We start from the raw sequence: 17,552 nt of genomic DNA on the forward strand, positions 1-17,552 counted from the left end.
AGAGGTCTTCCATCCATATGTGCTCATTCTACAAATGGCCACAATGTCTGGAGGTGGGCCAGTCCAAAGGCAGCAACCAAGAGTTTTTTGCATCTTTCCGACTATGTTGCAGGGGCCCAAGCCTTTGGGCCATCTTCCACTGTTTTCTCAGGTCATCAGCAAGGAAGTGTATTGGAAGTGGAACAGCTGGACTTGAACTGGTGCCTATATGGGATGCCGGCACTACAATGGATGCTTAACCTACTATGCCATAATTCCAGCCCCAGTATTCTGTTCTTAACCATTGTTTTGTCCAGTTTTCAAACAAAGTTTGATAGGAGTATATTTGCGGCAGTAGTGATACACATTCACATTTATATTTCTTTTTTTGTGTATTGATTTTTCTCAAAAAGTTAACTTTCACATGTAAGGTAATACATGTGGGTATTTTTTTTTCTGGCTGATTTCTCTAAGATGAAGTCCTCCAGTAGCTCCATTTTGATGCACTTGATAAAATTTCATTATTTTTAAATCCTGAAATACATTTTTTTTATCTTTTATTTAATGAATATAAATTTCCAAAGTACGACTCATGTGTTACAATGGCTTCCCCCCCCATACCGTCCCTCCCACCCACAACCCTCCCCTTTCCCACTCCCTCTCCCCTTCCATTCACATCAAGATTCATTTTCGATTATCTTAATATACAGAAGATCAGCTTAGTATACCTTAGTAAGGATTTCAACAGTTTGCTCCCACACAGAAACATAAAGTGAAAAATAATAGATGATTTTTTTTAAATGATGATGAAATCAGATCAGACCTATTGTCATGTTTAATCCCAGTGAGAGTCAAGTTGGGAATTGATAATTTATTTCTTTCTTTTTTTTTTTTTTACAGAAGATCAGTTTAGCGTACATTAAGTAAAGATTTCAGTCGTTTGCACCCCCATAGAAACACAAAGTGAAATATACTGTTTGAGTACTCGTTATAGCATTAAGCCTCAGTGTACAGCACGTTAAGGACAGAGATCCTACATGAGGAGTAAGTGCACAGTGACTCCTGTTGTTGACTTTACCAATTGACACTCCTGTTTATGGCATCAGTAATCTCCCTATGCACCAGTTATGAGTTTCCAAGGCTATGGAAGCCCCTTGAGTTCTCCAACTCTTATCTTGTTTAGACACGGTCATAGTCAAAGTGGAGGTTCTCTCCTCCCTTCAGAGAAAGGCACCTCCCTCTTTGAAGACCTGTTCTTTCCACTGGGATCTCACTCACAGAGATCTTTTTGCCAGAGTGTCTTGGCTTTCCATGCCTGAAATACTCTCATGGGCTTTTCAGCCAGATCCGAGTGCCTTTAGGGCTGATTCTGAGGCCAGAGTGCTATTTAGGACATCCACCATTCTATGAGTCTGCTGAGTATCTCACTTCCCATGTTGGATCACTCTCCCCTTTATTTATTCTATCGGTTGGTGTTAGCAGATACTAGACTTGTTTATGTGCTCCCTTTGACTCTTAGTCCTTTCATTATGATCAATTGTGAACTGAAATTGATCACTTGGTTCTGCATGGGCATGCAGATGTCCAAGCTCTTGGACCATCCTCCACTCCTTTATGCAGGCCATCAGCAGGGAGCTGAATTGGAAGTGGGGCAGTTGAGACTTGAACCGATGAATATATGGGGTGCTTGTGCTGCAGGTGAAGGTTTAGGCTGCTATCCACAGTGCCAGCCCCTCCTTTCCTTTTGTGTAGTGTCTTCTTCCAGTGTAAAGTGAAATAGTAAAGCTTTATATTTATACGTGCCATCAACACTTAGGCAAAGCAAAGTATGGGCTGGGGATAAAGTCAACATTTTAATTTTTGAAATTTTTTATTCATTTATTTGAGAGGATGAGAATTAGAGAAAGAATCTCATCTACTGATTGAATTCTGAGATACCTGAAATAGCCAAGGCTGCACTGGGCCCAGGAGCTGTTTTTTTTCTCCTGGTCTCCCAAGCACTTGGGCCATCCTCCACTGCCCTCTCGGGCCACAGTAGAGAGCTGGACTGGAAGAGGAGCAACCGGGACTAGTACCCGGCACCCCAACTGGGACTAGAACCCAGGGTGCCGGCGCTGCAGGTGGAGGATTAGCCAAGTGAGCCACGGTGCCAGACTACTTCTTTGTAATGTTATGATCAATTTTTTGAATTCCATTTCTTTCAATTCTTCTATCCCATCATCTTCACAATCTAGTATTGAAGTGTCATGTTCTTTGTTTTAAGGTTTGATTATTATTTATTTGAAAGTCAGCACTACTAAGAGAGAAGGAGAGGCAGAGAGAGAGAGAGTTCTTCTATCAGCTGCTCACTACCATGTTGTCTGCAGTGGCCGGAGCTACACCGATCTGCAGCCAGGAGCCAGGAGCCAGGAGCCAGGAGCTTCTTCTGGGGATCTCCCATGTGGCTGCAGGGGCCCAAGGACTTTGACCTTATTGCACTGCTTTTCCAGGCCAGAGCAGAGAGCTGGATTGGAAGCAGCACAGTCAGAACTCGAACCAGTATCCATATGGGATGTTGGCACTGCAAATGCAGCTTTACCCACTGTATCACAGTGCTGGCCCCAAAGTATCACATTCTTTTGGTGACATTATGTTGTCTTCCTATTCTTGTTTCTAGAATTGGTGCATTTATTGTTTGGCATTTGTGGAGATACTTGTTGGTTTCCACTTTCTCTTTTTTTGGGGGGTGTGTGGCAACTTTTATCTTTGGACTATGACTGTTAAGATAGTGGAAAGTCTACTTTTCAGTGAAAATCTAGAGGCTTATAGTGGGTTTGGCCAAAGAGCTCTGTTCAGTTCTCCAGGGATAAGGGCATGCGCAAGTTTGTGTTACATTTATTCGCTCTGTCCCAAGGGTCACACAAAGGATCTGTGCATTCCTCAGTGTAAGATCAGTTTCCCTAACAGTATCTCTAACAGGTAACCAGGAAACCCTGAGCATATGGAGTCTCCCATTGTAACTGCTCAAAGTCCTAGCCACACTGTGAGTCCTCCCACACACCCTCTGTTTTTTTCCCTGTCCAAGTACAGAAGCCTCACACAGTCACAAGCTGTCGGCCCCCTGTTAGTTCTCCCCAGCAGAATCAAGAGTCTCCACTTGGCTGATTGATGGGTAGAGACACGAGCTGGCTCACCTGTGATGTATATCCAAAATCACACACCTCTACTGACATGTTACAGGATGCTGTTGTAAAGTTATTGGGGAGAGAGAAACGTGTCCATCCCATTCTTTTTCTTTTTTTCCTGTAGTTTGTCTAGTACAGTATCTCCCATGGGGCTCCAAGCCTGGTTCCCTCTAGACTCTTCCTGCAGCTTTTTCATCAGTGGCTGGTCTGCTGTGGTCTGGTCTCACTTCACTTTCCAGTGCTGGTCCATAGGCTCTTGGCTGTGTAGGCTGGAGTCCTGAGCCATGGGCGTCCATGCCTGCCACGTAGGTCCACCCTGTCTCTCTAATTTTGGTAGACTTTCCTCTGCCGTTTTCTCCCTAACTCTTCCCTGAGACTACCCTCTCCACATTTTTAAACTATAATCTCCTGGGCTACAGCAGTAAGCTCCTCCCTGCTCTGCCGTATTGGGACCGCCTATGGGTTCTAATAGTCTCTGAGTGGAGTCTTTGGATCCTCTATATACATAATCATGGCATCTGCAAATAGGGATAGTTTGACTTCCTTCTTCCTGATTTCTACCCCTTTGATTTCTTTTATTGCATAATGACGCTTGCTCAGACATACAGGACTGTATTGAATAGCAGTGATGTGAGAGGGAAGCAACCGTTTTCTGGTTCCAGATCTTAGTGGGAATGGTTACGACTTTTCCCATTCAGTAAGATGCTGGCCATTGGTTTGTTATAAACTGTCTTGCTTGTGTTGAGGAAAGCTCGTTCTATACCTGATTTGCTTCAGGTTTTCATCATGAAAGGGTGTTGTATTTTATCAAATGCTTTCCATGCTAATGATGAGATAATCATATGTTTTTTGTTCTTCAGTTTGTTAATGTGGTGTATCACATTGATTTGGGAATGTTGATAATCGCTGTACCAGGGATAATACCCCCTTTGTCCAGATGAATGATCATTTCTTATATGTTGTTGTATTCAATTGGCTAGTATTTTGATGATGATTTTTGTGTGTGCTTATCAGGGACATTTGTGTGTAATTTCTCTGTTGTATCCTTTTCTGATTTAGGAATTAAGGTGATGCTGTCTTCATGGAAGGAGTTTGGAAGGCTTCCCTCTCTTTCAGTTGTTTTGAATAGCTTGAGAAGAATTGGTTTTAGTTCTTGTTTGAATGTCTAATAGAATTCAGCAGTGGAACTGTCCAATCCTAGGTTTTTCTTTGTTGGGAGTATCTTCATTACTGATTCAATTTCTTTTTTGTTTATTGGTATGTTTGCTTTTTTGTGTGTTCCTGGGTCAATTTTGGTGGGTTGTGTGTGTCCAGGAATGTTTTTCTTCTAGGTTTCCTGATTTGTTGAGCTATAGCTCTTTGTAGTAATTCCTGATGAGAAGTCAGCTGTGAGTCTAATTGGAGATACTCTGATAGTAATCTGATATTTTTCTTTAGCACATTTTGGAGTCTTCTTTATGTTTTACTGTGGAGCATTTGACCACAATATGTTGTAGAGAAGGTCTTTTCTGGTCATGTGTATTAGGAGTGCTGTATGGCTGGCGCCATGGCTCAGTAGGCTAATCCTCCCATTGTGGCACCGGCACCCTGTGTTCTAGTCCTGGTCAGTGCTCCGGATTCTGTGCCATTTGCTCTTCTTCCAGTCCAGCTCTCTGCTGTGGCCCGGGAGTGCAGTGGAGGGTGGCCCAAGTGCTTGGGCCCTGCACCCGCATGGGAGACCAGGGGAAGGAACTGGCTCCTGGCTTCAGATAAGCATGGTGCCTCATCTGCAGTGCGCTGGCTGCAGTGGCCATTATTGGGTGAACCAATGGAAGAAGGAAGACCTATCTCTCTGTCTCTCTCTCTCTCTCACTGTCCACTCTGCCTGACAAAAAAAAAAAAGAGTGCTGTGTGTTTCCTGTACTTGGACATCACTTTCTTTCTCCAAATTTGGGAAGTTTTCTGTAATTATTTCACTAAAAGGCCTTCTAATCCAATCTCCCTCTCCATGCCTTCAGTAACCCCTAAGACTCTATATATTGGTCATTTGATAGTATCCCATAAATCTCCAACCCTATTTTACATTTTTCTAATTTCTTCTTTTTGTTTTACTCTTAATTTTACAGAGATTTGCCTTATGGAGTCTGTTGTTAAGGCTTTCCATCGCATTTTTTAAATTTGATCTATTGTACTCTTCATTTCTAATATTTAATTTTGATTTTTCTTTCAAATCTCAATTTCATGGGAAAATTTTCATGCATATCAGTTACGGATTTATTTAATTTGTGGTTTTGCTTCTGATTACTTCTGAGTAAGCCTACAGTTACTTTTTTGAAATATATTCCCTGAATTTTATGAATTTCTTCACCTTCCAATATTGCAGTGTTGTGTTTTTTTTTCGGGGGCATCATGTTATTTTCTTTATTCTTGTTTCTTGAATTTCTGCATTTTATATTTATGCATTTGTGGAGATACTTAATTTTTTTTCCCTCTGATGGCTTTTATTATTGGACTGTGTCTCTGTGAATTAGTGGAGTGTCTGCTGTTTCAATGAATACCCAGAGGTGTGTGCTGCTTGTGACTAGGCAGCTCTGGTCACTGCTCCAGGGTGGGACCAGTGTCCAGGGTGACACCCATATTGGGCATGTTAGATCTCCTCTTGTTAATAGAAAAGAGGATATGGTCACTGCTGTTGGTATAATCACACCCTCACTCCTCTTTTCCAAGGTGAGACTAACCCAGGTGTTAGCCCTCAGTGGGTACTATTCTGTTCTGTGGTTCTGCATGAATGGCACAAAGGGTCTGTGCAGTCTTCAGTGTGAGCACAGATCCTGCTGCAGTGACCCACCCCAGGCAGCCAGGGTGCTGAGCTTGTGGAGCTACACACAGTAATCTCCCAGAAACACAGCTACACCAGGCAGCCTCTCCTTCATTCATGTGTTCCCACAGTCTCAGTACCAGGGCTCCCACAGACACAGGGTGCAGAAGATCCACCCCACCCCACTAACCTGCTCTGTCCATGGAGAGGCTGAGAACCAGTTGCCTAGGGGTGCTCCACTTAGGCAGTTTGAGCTCCAGAGCCTGCATTATGTTGAGAGGCTAAGGGCTCGTGATAGTCATAGGTGCATTTGCAGCCCCCTGTCAGTCTTTCCACCCAGACTGAAAGTTGGTGGGGAAGACAGATTTTTCCCTGTGGTGAAATCCCTGGTCATACATGTCCACAAGAGCTACTGGCCACAGCACTGCTTGTTTCACAATCATGCTTCTCCCCGCCAGTTTATGGACACTTAGAAGAGTCTCTGGAGCTAGTGATGATGTCGGAATGGCTCCTTCTCCCTGCCTGTTGCTGGGTGTGTGCCCCTGGGCTGTTGCTACTTGAGACAAGATGGCGCCTTTTCCCTGACTGTTCCTGGGAGCCTGCATGAGAGCTGTTGCAGCTACTAGCATATCCAAAATGGTGCCTGCCCTCTCTGAGCTGCTAGTCAGGGTCTGTTGTGAGGGGATGGGGAGAATTGCTCTCTTTTCTGCTGGGGTAGAGGATACCCTGTTACTCACAGGGTCCATGACACATCCAAGACAGTCTGCTAGGCTGTCTCTGCAGCTATTTCAGCATTGGCATGGGCCACTGCAGTGTGATCTCACCTTGTTCTTCAGAGCCGGCACTTTCTCCAGCTCTCACCTGCTGGGTCTTGTGTTGTATCAGTGCTTGTTGCAGCTTCCACACAGATCCACAGCATCTCTCCTCCTCTTCCAGAATCTCCACTCTCCCCTGGGAATGCACTTTCTCTGCCTTTTTTCCTATTTTATCCTAGCTTATAGCAGTCCTCCTTTTCCCTATTCCTCTGTATGGAATCCCCTCTGAGAATTATCTTGTTTTTTTTTAATCTTCTCAAAATTTTTGAGCATGTGTTGAAATGTAATACTCTGTGTGTTGTTATTTAGGAGCAGAGATGCTGGGAGCTGACTAGATCATGAGGGCAAATCTGAGAATGCTGTCACTGCCCTTATTTTTTAAAAAAGGTTTTATTTCCTTATTTGAGAGGCAGAGTTACAGACAGAGAGAGGGAGAAACAGAGAGAAAGTGTTCCTTCTGCTGGTTCACTCCCCAAATGGCCACAATGGCCAGAGCTGAATCAATCTGAAGCCAGGAGCCAGGAGTTTATTCCAGGTCTCCCAGGTGGGTGCAGGGGCCCAAGGACTTGGGTCAACTTCGACTGGTTTCCTAGGCCAGAGAAGAGAGTTGGATCAGAAGTGGAGCAGCTGGTACTCAAACCCGTGCCAATGTGGGATGCCAGGCCTGAAGGTGGCTTTACCCACTATGCCACAGCACCCTTTTAAGAATGGCTTGATGGAGCAGCTTGTTTATACCTTTGCAGTTCTGCCATATGACGGTGCACGGACATTAGCCACCGAAGCTTCACCAGACACCGCGTCCCCTAACACTGTGACCTTGGAGTGACCAGCCTCCAAAAGAGTGAGTAATAAGTCCCTGTTGTTTATAAACTTCCCAGTGTAATGTGTTTTCTTACAGCATCCAAAATGGACTAAGATGGAGTAATAATCTGAAAAGTTTAGAAATGCGTGGGCATTGAGGCACAGCAGGTTAAACTGGCATTTGGGTTGTCAGCATCCTGCATCAACCTGCCTGTTGTGAGTCCCAGCTCCTCCATTTCCAATTCAGTTTCTTGGTAATTCCTCGGGAGGCAACAAACAATGGCCCAAGTGCATAGTTCCTGCCACCGACATTGGAGACAGAGATGTAGTTCCTGGGTCCTGGCTTCTGCCTGGCTCAGTCCTGGCTTTTGGGGGCATTTGTGGAGTAAGTCAGTCATGAGGTGGAGGCTCTCTCTTTGTGTCTCTGTCACTCTGCCTGGCAAATGAACCCATAAACCTTATGAAAAACATCGTTGATGATATGACTTTGGTAAATGCTTTTTGAAGTAAGAAGTTTAAAAAGTAAAACATGGGGCTGGCACTGTGGTATCACGTACAAGCTCTGGTTCAAATCCTGGCTGTTCTACCTCTGATCCATCTCCCTGCTAATGCACCTGGGATAGTAGCAGAGGATAGCTCAAGTGCTTGGGAAAGGGAGAGGGAGAGGGGGAAGGGGCAAGGGGCAAGGGGCAAGGGGCTCCTGGCCTCATCCTGGCTTCATCCTGGCTGAACCTTGGCTGAACCCTGGCTGTTGTGGCCATTTGTGGAGTGAAGTGAGCAGATGGAAGATCTCTTTTCCTGTCTCTCCCTCTCTGTATGTAACTGTTCCTTTCAAGTAAATACAGTAAATAAAGTAAATCTTTTTTTTTTTAAAAAAAAAGGGTAAAAGAAACAGAAGCCCTAGTTTAGTGGGAAATAAGCAACAGGTATGAACAGTTCAATGGAAAATGACCATTTACCCATATAGCATAAATTTTAAAGTAATCACAGATCATTAAAACTATACTAGTATAATGTTCTTTATTTTTAAATTATTTTTAAAATAAATTTTCATGAATTTCATAGGTGCTGTTCCAGGAAGACAGCCACATTCTTCTCTCCCCCGTCCTCTCCCTCCCTTGTCTCTCTTCTTTTCATTATTTTTATGAGGTATAGTTTTAATCCACTTTATTATTCACAGTCTTAATTCACCACTATCTGTAGTATTCAACAAGGAAAGGTAGGAAGACTACAGTTCCACAAGAGTAGTATAATTGTCTTAACCATAGGTTTGACAAGGTTATAAAACAAAGTTTTGAGCAATAGTGATATACAAAAGCATTCTTTATGATTTTGTGTTTTGATTTTAAAAATGTTAGCTTCCACATATAAGAGAAGACATGTGATATTTGTATTTCTCTGGCTGATTTCACTAACTGATGTCCTCAGTTGCATCCAGTGTTGTTATTTTTTTTTTTGACAGGCAGAGTCAGACAGAGAGAGAGACAGAGAAAGAGTTATAGACAGTGAGAGCGAGAGAGAGAAAGGTCTTCCTTCCATTGGTTCACTCCCCTAAGGGCCGCTACGGCCGGCGCTGTGCCGATCTGAAGCCAGGAACCTGTGTGCTTCCTCCCTGTCTTCCATGAGGGTGCAGGGACCCAAGCACTTAGGCCATCCTCCGCTGCCCTCCTGGGCCTCAGCAGAGAGCTGGAATGGAAGAGAAGAAACCGGCACTAGTACCCGGTGCCCCAGCTGGGACTAGAACATGGGGTGCCGGCGCCACAGGTGGAGGATTAGCCAAGTGAGCCTTGGCACCGACCAAGTGTTGCTATGTTTTATACCTGAATAAAACTTCCATTATAGATATATACCATATTTTTCTTATGCATTATCTTGCTGTGTCTGTTGTGAACAGTGCTGCAAAAAACATGGTGGTGGAGGTATCTCTTTGATACATGATGCTAATACCTTATATGTATAAACCCAGTGGGATTTCAGGATCATATGACAAATTCCTTCTGGTTTCTTAAGAAATCTCCATACTATTTTCCATGGTCTTTGAACGAATTACATTCCCACAGATGGTGTACCAGAGTTCCCCTTTTTTCATATCCTCTCATCATTTGTTATTCTATATCGTGGATTTTAACAATTAAGAAAAGGTGGTTATTTATCATTGCAGTTTTGATTTGTATTTCCCTGTTGGCTAGCGGTGTAGAGCATTTTTTCCAAGATTTGTTAGACATTTGTATTTCCTTAGAGAACTCTTTGTTGAGTTCCTTTGGCCACTTTTTAACTGGTTGTTGGTTTTCTGTTGTTCTTGTTCTCTTTTTTAAGTTGCTGATGTACTCTGATGATTAATTCTTTATCAGATAGTTAGCTTACAAATATTTTTCCTCATTCTGTTGATGATTTCCTTTGCTGTGCAGAAGCTTTTGACTTGCATATAATGCCATTTGTTTAGTTTTGATTTTGTTGCCTGTGCTTTGAGGGTCTTGTCTAAGAAGTCATCCCCTCTCCAGTGTCTTGGAGCATTTCTTCTGCAGTTGCTTCCAAAAGCTTCATAGTCTCAGTTCTTAAATTTTGGTCTCTGACCTATCTTTGTTCTGTTTATTAAATAAATAGATTCTTTCCCTTGATCAATTAATGCTCGTCAGCACATTTTTTAGAGGAAAGTGGCTTGATGAATGCATCAAATAAATATATACAAGATCATTTACTTTGCTATTTCATAAAAATTGGTTTTATTGCTGTACATAATTTTCATCAACCATGTAGGAAATGCATCCATAACAAAATCCCTTGTGATGTTACTTTATCATTGCTAAAGGCAATGTGACTTTGGTAAAGAATAACGGAGTTTTACAAAAATTCATTGCATGTTCAAAATCTCTACTTCATGCATTTAATGTATTTTAGAGGAAGACACATAGTTATCAGAGTACATGACTTCTGCCAAGAGAACTTTCCAATTTACATTCCTCTTATTTTGTTTTACTAGTTGAACTTCCAAATATTTTGTTTCTTAAATTTTATTAGTAGATCATGTTTCCTAAATAGAAATACCTGAAATAGACAGGCATTAAGACCAGATTCAATTTATAGCAGAAATGTTAGATTTCAGTCTCTTTCAAGCAAATATATTTCATACATCCATGTAACCACCCATTCAGTTTCATTGTCTACAACACTAGTGGCTAAAATACGCTGCAGCCAAAATAATATATTTGAGATTTTAAGAATTTGAATGTCAGACTTCCGCTCTCCAGGCAAAAAATTAGATGTGAATTCCCTCAGAAAATGACCAAGCTAGGAGGAAAGATAACAAGGTAACAACACTGCAGACTTCCCAAGGAAATAGTCTGCCTGCCTTGCCCTGGCAAACCTAAGGCAGCTCAGCAGCAGTCCAAGAGAAAATGTTCATTGCAGACTGGGGAACGAGGAGTCTCACACTCTGCGGAATGGGGAATCTCACACAGATCTGATTGAATGGTTTGTCTGCCTCAGGTGGACTGCCCTTAATGAGAAACCACTACAGAGTTTTTGGTTTGTTTGGGGGATTTGTTCGTTTATTTGAAAGTCAGAGTTACAGAGAGGGAGGGAGAGACAGAGATTTTTTTTTCACTTTTATTTAATGAATATAAATTTCCAAAGTACTGCTTATGGATTACAATGCCTTCCCCCCCATATCGTCTCTCCCACCCGCATCCCTCCCCTTTCCCACTCCCTCTTCCCTTCCATTCACATGAGGATTCATTTTCGATTCTCTTTATATACAGAAGATCAGTTTAGCATACATTAAGTAAAGATTTCAACAGTTTGCTCCCACACAAACATAAAGTGAAAAATAATAGATGATTTTTTAAATGATGATGAAATCAGATCAGACCTATTGTCATGTTTAATCCCAGTGAGAGTCAAGTTGGGAATTGATAATTTCTTCTTCTTTTTTTTTTTTTTTACAGAAGATCAGTTTAGTATACATTAAGTAAAGATTTCAACAGTTTGCACCCCCATAGAAACACAAAGCGAAATATACTGTTTGAGTACTCATTATAGCATTAAGAGACAGAGATCTTTCATCCACTGGTTATAAGAAGCCAGGAGCCAGGGGCCCCATGTTGTCTCCCCACAAGGGTGACAGAGGCCCAAACAATCGACCCATCCTCAACAGCTGTTCCCCAGGCCTCTAAAAGGGTGCTGGATCAGAAGTGGAGCAGCCAGGGCAGGAATTGGTCTGATCAATGGATGCCTGCGCCACTGGTGGCCCTACCCACTACACCACAGCACTGGTATCTGGCCTCACTGTTTTTGACCATACTTGTAAGAACAGTCTTCTGAGAAGTGCACGGCTGCCCCATCTCAGTTGATTTTTATAAATGATGAGAGAGATGGATCTAATTCCATTCTTCTACACAAATACATCGAGCTTTGCCAGCACCGTTTGTTGAAGAGATTATCCTTACACCAATGAATGGTCTGAACCCTTTTGTCAAAAATCAGGTGGCTATATGTATTTACATTAACTTTGGGATTCTCTGTTTTGCTCCATTGGTATGTCTCAGTTTTTTTATTGCCAGTCACATGATGTTTTAATTAGTGTAGCTTTTTAGTATGCTGTGAAGTCAGGTATTGTGATGTCTCCAGCTTGATTTTTATTTACTCAGGATCACCTTAGCGGTTCTGGATCTTCTGTGGTTCTGTATGAATTTGAGTTTTTTTTTTCTAATTCTGTAAAGAATGTCATTGGTATTCTGTAGATTTCTTTATGAGATAGACATTTTAATGATTTAGATTCTTCCAATCCACAAAAAAAGGAATACCTTTCCAGTTTTGTGTCCTTGATGGTTCTTTGGTCAGTGTTTTATAATTTTCATTATAAAGATCTTTCATTCATTTGATTAAATTTATTCCTAAATATGCTGATTTTTGTGGTTATTGTGAATTGGATTTTTGTTGCTCTCTTTGTCAGTGAGGCCATCGTTAATATGTAAAAAGGCAGCTATTTTTGTCTATTTATTTGTATGTAACCTTTACTGAATTGGATTATCAGTTGAAGCAGCATTTTGGTGGAATGTTTGTGTTCTTCCAGGAACAACATCATGGTTTTTTTTGTTGTTGTTGTTTTTTTTGTTTTTTTTTTTTTTTTGACAGGCAGAGTGGACAGTGAGAGAGAGAGACAGAGAGAAAGGTCTTCCTTTGCCGTTGGTTCACCCTCCAATGGCCGCCGTGGCCAGTGCGCTGCGACCGGCGCACCGCGCTGATCCGACAGCAGGAGCCAGGAGCCAGGTGCTTTTCCTGGTCTCCCATGGGGTGCAGGGCCCAAGCACCTGGGCCATCCTCCACTGCACTCCCTGGCCACAGCAGAGAGCTGGCTTGGAAGAGGGGCAACCGGGACAGAATCCGGCACCCCGACTGGGACTAGAACCCGGTGTGCCGGCACCGCTAGGCGGAAGATTAGCCTAGTGAGCCGCGGCGCCGGCCTAACATCATGTTTTCTGCAAACATTGATTATTTGACTTGTTCTTTTCTAATTTTAGTGCGTGTTATTTTGTTCTGCTCTCCAATTGCTCTTGTCAAAATTTACAGTACTATATTCAGTCAGAGTGGTGAAAGTGGACACCCATGTGTTTTTACAGATTTTGATGAAATGCTTTCATCTTTTCCTCATTCAGCATAAAATTGGCTGTTGGTTTGTCAAATATAACCTTTATGATTTTCAGGAGTAATCCTTCTTTTCTTTATTCATTTGACAGGCAGAGTTACAGACAGAGAGAGAGAGAGAGAGAGAGAGAGAGAGGAAGAGAGAGAGAGAGAAAGGTCTTCCTTCCATCGGTTCATTCCCCGAATGGCCGACATGGCCTGAACTGTGCAAGCCAAAGCCAGGAGCTAGGAGCCTCCCCCAGGTTTACCTCGTGGTTGTAGGGGCCCAAGCACTTGGGCCATCCCCCACCACCCTCCCAGGCCACAGCAGAGAGCTGGTCTGGAAGAGGAGCAACCGGGACTAGAACCCAACAACCATATGGGATGTCGGCGCCGGAGGTGGCGGATTAATCAGGTGAGCCACGGCGCTGGCCCCGAGGCATATTCCTTCTATATCTACCATCAAAGGGTAATGAATCATACCCAGTGCTTTCTCTGCATCTAATGAGAGTATGGTTTTCATTCTTCCCAATATGTTGATTAATTTATGATGTTGATTGGTTTGCAAATGTGGAACCACCGTGGCTTTTTCTGGATAAATTCCAGTTGATAGTTATGTATGAGCTTTTTGATGTTTTGAATTTTTTGGCTAGCACTTTGTTGAGAATCTTTGCATCTATGTCCTTCAAGGATATAGGCCTGTAGTCTTCTTTCCCTTTTGTGTCTTTGTTTTTAGTGTCTAAGTGATGTTGGCCTCCTAAAAGGAGTTTGGCAGCGTTTCATCCTGTTCAGTGTTTTCAAATACTTTGAAAAGTGTTGGAGTTTGTCTTTAAATGTTTTGTGGAATTTGATAGTAAAACCACCAAGTCTTGCGCTTTTCATTGATGGAAGAATTTTGATTACTGCTACAATCCCATTACTTTTTATGAGTCTGTCAGATTGTGTTTATCTTCTGGATTTAATTTGGTAAGTTATTTGTATTTACAAACTTCTCCACTTCTCCAAGGTTTTCCAGTTTATTAGCATATAGTATTGAATGGAAATGCCTTTTGAAGCCTTGTATTTCAGTAGTGTTTGTTATAATGTCTACTTTTTCATCTAATCTTATTTACTTGAAGTTTTGAGGGTTTTTCCTCTTTTTTTCTTTGTCAGTCTTGTTAGCAGATTATCTATTTTTTAAAAATGTTATGTAAAGTAAACAAATTTCATGTACTTGCTATATACATATTCAGGAACATATTGATTCTTCGCATCCAATATTTCCTATATCCCATGCTTCCATACTTCTTCCTCATCCCTCTCCAATTTGCACTGTTAATTCTTACAGAAATCTATTTTTCAGTTAACTTTATACTCATAATATTAACTATACACTAAGTAAAAGTTCAACAAATAGTCTGAAGAAAATAAATTGTTCCTCAAAGTGAGACAAGGCTTGTAAAAAAGCACCATATCTCAAAATGCCCATTTCACTCCTACACACGTGTTAAGTACTCTGTTAGTTACCACAGATCAGGGACAACATATGGTATTTTTCTTTTTAGACTAGGTTATTTCACTAAGTATAATGGTTTCCAGTTGCATCCATTTTGTTGCAAGAGACAGCACTGCATTTTTCCTGCTAAATAGTATCCCATATTGTGTGTATACCACAATTACTTCTTTTCAAGAGTTATTTATTTTAGAGGCAGAGTAAGAGAGGGGGAGAGACAGAGAATGAGAGGTCTTCTATCTGAGAATGAGAGGTCTTCCATCTGGTTACTCCCTAAATGGCTGCAATGGCTAGAACTGGGCTGTTGTGGCCGGCCCTTCGGCTCACCGTGCTAATCCTCTATCTTTTGGCAATGGCACTCCAGGTTCTAGTCTTGGTTGGGGTGCTGGCTGTGTCCCTGTGGCTCCTCTTCCAGTCCAGCTCTCTGCTGTGGCCCAGGAGTGCAGTGGAGGATGGCCCAAGTGCTTGGGCCCTGCACCCATGTGGGAGGCCAGGAAGAAGCACTTGGCTCCTGGCTTCGGATCAGCACAGTGCACCAGCCATAGCGGCCATTTTGGGGTGAACCAATGGAAGGAAGACCTTTCTCTGTCTCTCTCTCTCTCTCACTGCCTAACTCTGCCTGCCAAAACAAAAGAAAAAAACAAAACAAAAAAAAAAGAACTAGGCTGTTCCGAAGCCAGGGGCCAGGAGCTTCTTCTGGGTCTCCCACATGGGTGCAAGGACTTGGGCCATCTTCCACTGTTTTCCTAGGCCATCATCAGGGAACATTCAGGCTTAAAACCGGCGCCACTATGGGGTGCTGGTGCAGTAGACTGAGACTTATCCCACTTTGCCATGGTGCCTGCCCCCATAATTTCTTTACCTAGTCATCATTTGACAGAGATGTGGGAATGGTCCTCAGAGATGGGTAAGACACTCAGCATCCTGTACCAATCTAAGACAGAGCTCTAGGCCAAGCTGCCAGAGTTACCAATGACGGGTAAGGGCAGAGATGGCTGAGGGCAACCTAAGACAGAGGCCATTCTCAATAAAATAAAAAAGGGGGAGATGTAGGCAGCCTTTGGACATATCAGGGCCAATCTTGGCTTGTGGAATTCCTAGGATAAGAAAGTCACATACTCCCATCCTGAAGGAGGATGATAATCAAGAACATCCTGTTAAAATTATCTTTGCTGCCGGATGCCCCAATAACTTGCTTACGTATGTTACTATTTTTTGTGATTCTTTGTTCTGCAGCTGGATATGGATAAATGCCACGGCTCACTAGGCTAATCCTCCGCCTAGCGGCGCCGGCACACCAGGTTCTAGTCCCGGTCGGGGTGCCGGATTCTGTCCCGGTTGCCCCTCTTCCAGGCCAGCTCTCTGCTGTGGCCAGGGAGTGCAGTGGAGGATGGCCCAGGTGCTTGGGCCCTGCACCCCATGGGAGACCAGGAAAAGCACCTGGCTCCTGGCTCCTGCCATCGGATCAGCGCGGTGCGCCGGTTGCAGCGCGCTGGCCACGGCGGCCATTGGAGGGTGAACCAACGGCAAAGGAAGACCTTTCTCTCTGTCTCTCTCTCTCACTGTCCACTCTGCCTGTCAAAAAATAAAAAAATAAAAAATAAATAAATAAAAATTAAAAAAAAGAACACCTGTTAAAATTATCTTTGCTGCCACAGGCCCCAAAAACTTGCTTACGTATGTTATTATTTTTTGTGGTTCTTTGTGATTCTTTGTTCTGCAGCTGGATATGTATAAATGCTGCTGAGACTTTAGAATAAACGAGCCTTGATCAGCCTTCCAGCTTCTTCCAGGTCTCCCATGTGGGTGCAGGGCCCCAAGGACTTTGGCCATCTTCTACTGCTTTCCCAGGCCATAGCAGAGAGCTGGATCATAAGAGGAGCATCTGGGATTAGAACTGGCACCCATACAGGATGCTGGTGCTTCAGCCCAGGGCTTTAACCCACTGTGCCATAGCGCCGGCCTTATTTATTTATTTATTTATTTATGTCAGAGTTACAGAGATTATGACCAAGAGAAAATCTTATTTATTTAAGATTTTATTTATTTCAGAGATGGAGTTATAGACAGATGGAGAGAGAGACAGAGAGAGAGGTCTTCCATCCGCTGGTTCACTCACCCCAAAATGGCTGCAATGGCTGGAGCTGAGCTGATACCAGGAGCTTCTTCCAGGTCTCCTAGACCGGTCCAGGGGCCCAAGCATTTGGGCCATCATCTACTGTTTTCCAAGACCATCAGCAGGGAGCTGAATCAGAAATGGAGCAGCCATTGGGACCATCTGGGGAATGAACCAACAGATGGAAGACCTCTCTCTCTCTCTGCCTCTCCTTCTCTCTTTGTGTAACTTTAATGGTCAAATAAATTAAAAAATCTTTAAAAGAAAAAACTACATATAGCCAAAGACAACACACTTTTGCTTTCTTTTTATATTTTATTCAATTCTTTACTTAATTATTTTTGTATTTGAAGGACAGAGAGTCTAGTAGTGGTGGGGAGGAGAGAGAGAAAGAGAGAATTTCTCACCAGCTGATTGATTTCCCAATTGCCTACAACAGCTGGGGCTGAGCCAGGAGCTTACAGTCCAATCTGGATCTCCTCCCACATGCGTGTCAGGGACCCAAGTACTGGAGCCATCACCACTGCCTCCCAGGATGTGCATGAGCAGGAAGCTTCAGGAGTGGAGTGGGGACTCACACCCAGACACTGGGATGAGGGATGCTGGTGTCCTACGTGGTGTCCTAACTGCTGCACCAAATGCCCGCCCCAGACAGCAGACTTCTAACAGGGAGTTGCAGGCTGTGTCCTCATCACCTAGTTATGAAGAAGGCCTTGTGGTCAATGTATGTTATAGTATTTAGCTAACACTTTAAATCTCATGAAAA

General features: G+C 42.9%; 1 long non-coding RNA gene across 2 annotated transcripts in view; it reads left to right on the forward strand.

Moving 5' to 3' along the window:
• LOC149120447 (uncharacterized) overlaps window positions 1–17,552 on the forward strand; it is a 46,252-nt gene that overhangs the window by 7,980 nt on the left and 20,720 nt on the right. For both annotated transcript variants that reach the window (XR_016226048.1, XR_016226047.1), the window contains one exon: window positions 7,499–7,596. This is a non-coding gene — a long non-coding RNA (uncharacterized LOC149120447). The remainder of the gene's footprint in view (window positions 1–7,498; window positions 7,597–17,552) is intronic.

The sequence above is a fragment of the Oryctolagus cuniculus genome, chromosome 19, assembly GCF_051225735.1.
Source record: "Oryctolagus cuniculus isolate XC-2025 breed Fujian yellow rabbit chromosome 19, ASM5122573v1, whole genome shotgun sequence".
NCBI lineage: Eukaryota > Metazoa > Chordata > Mammalia > Lagomorpha > Leporidae > Oryctolagus > Oryctolagus cuniculus.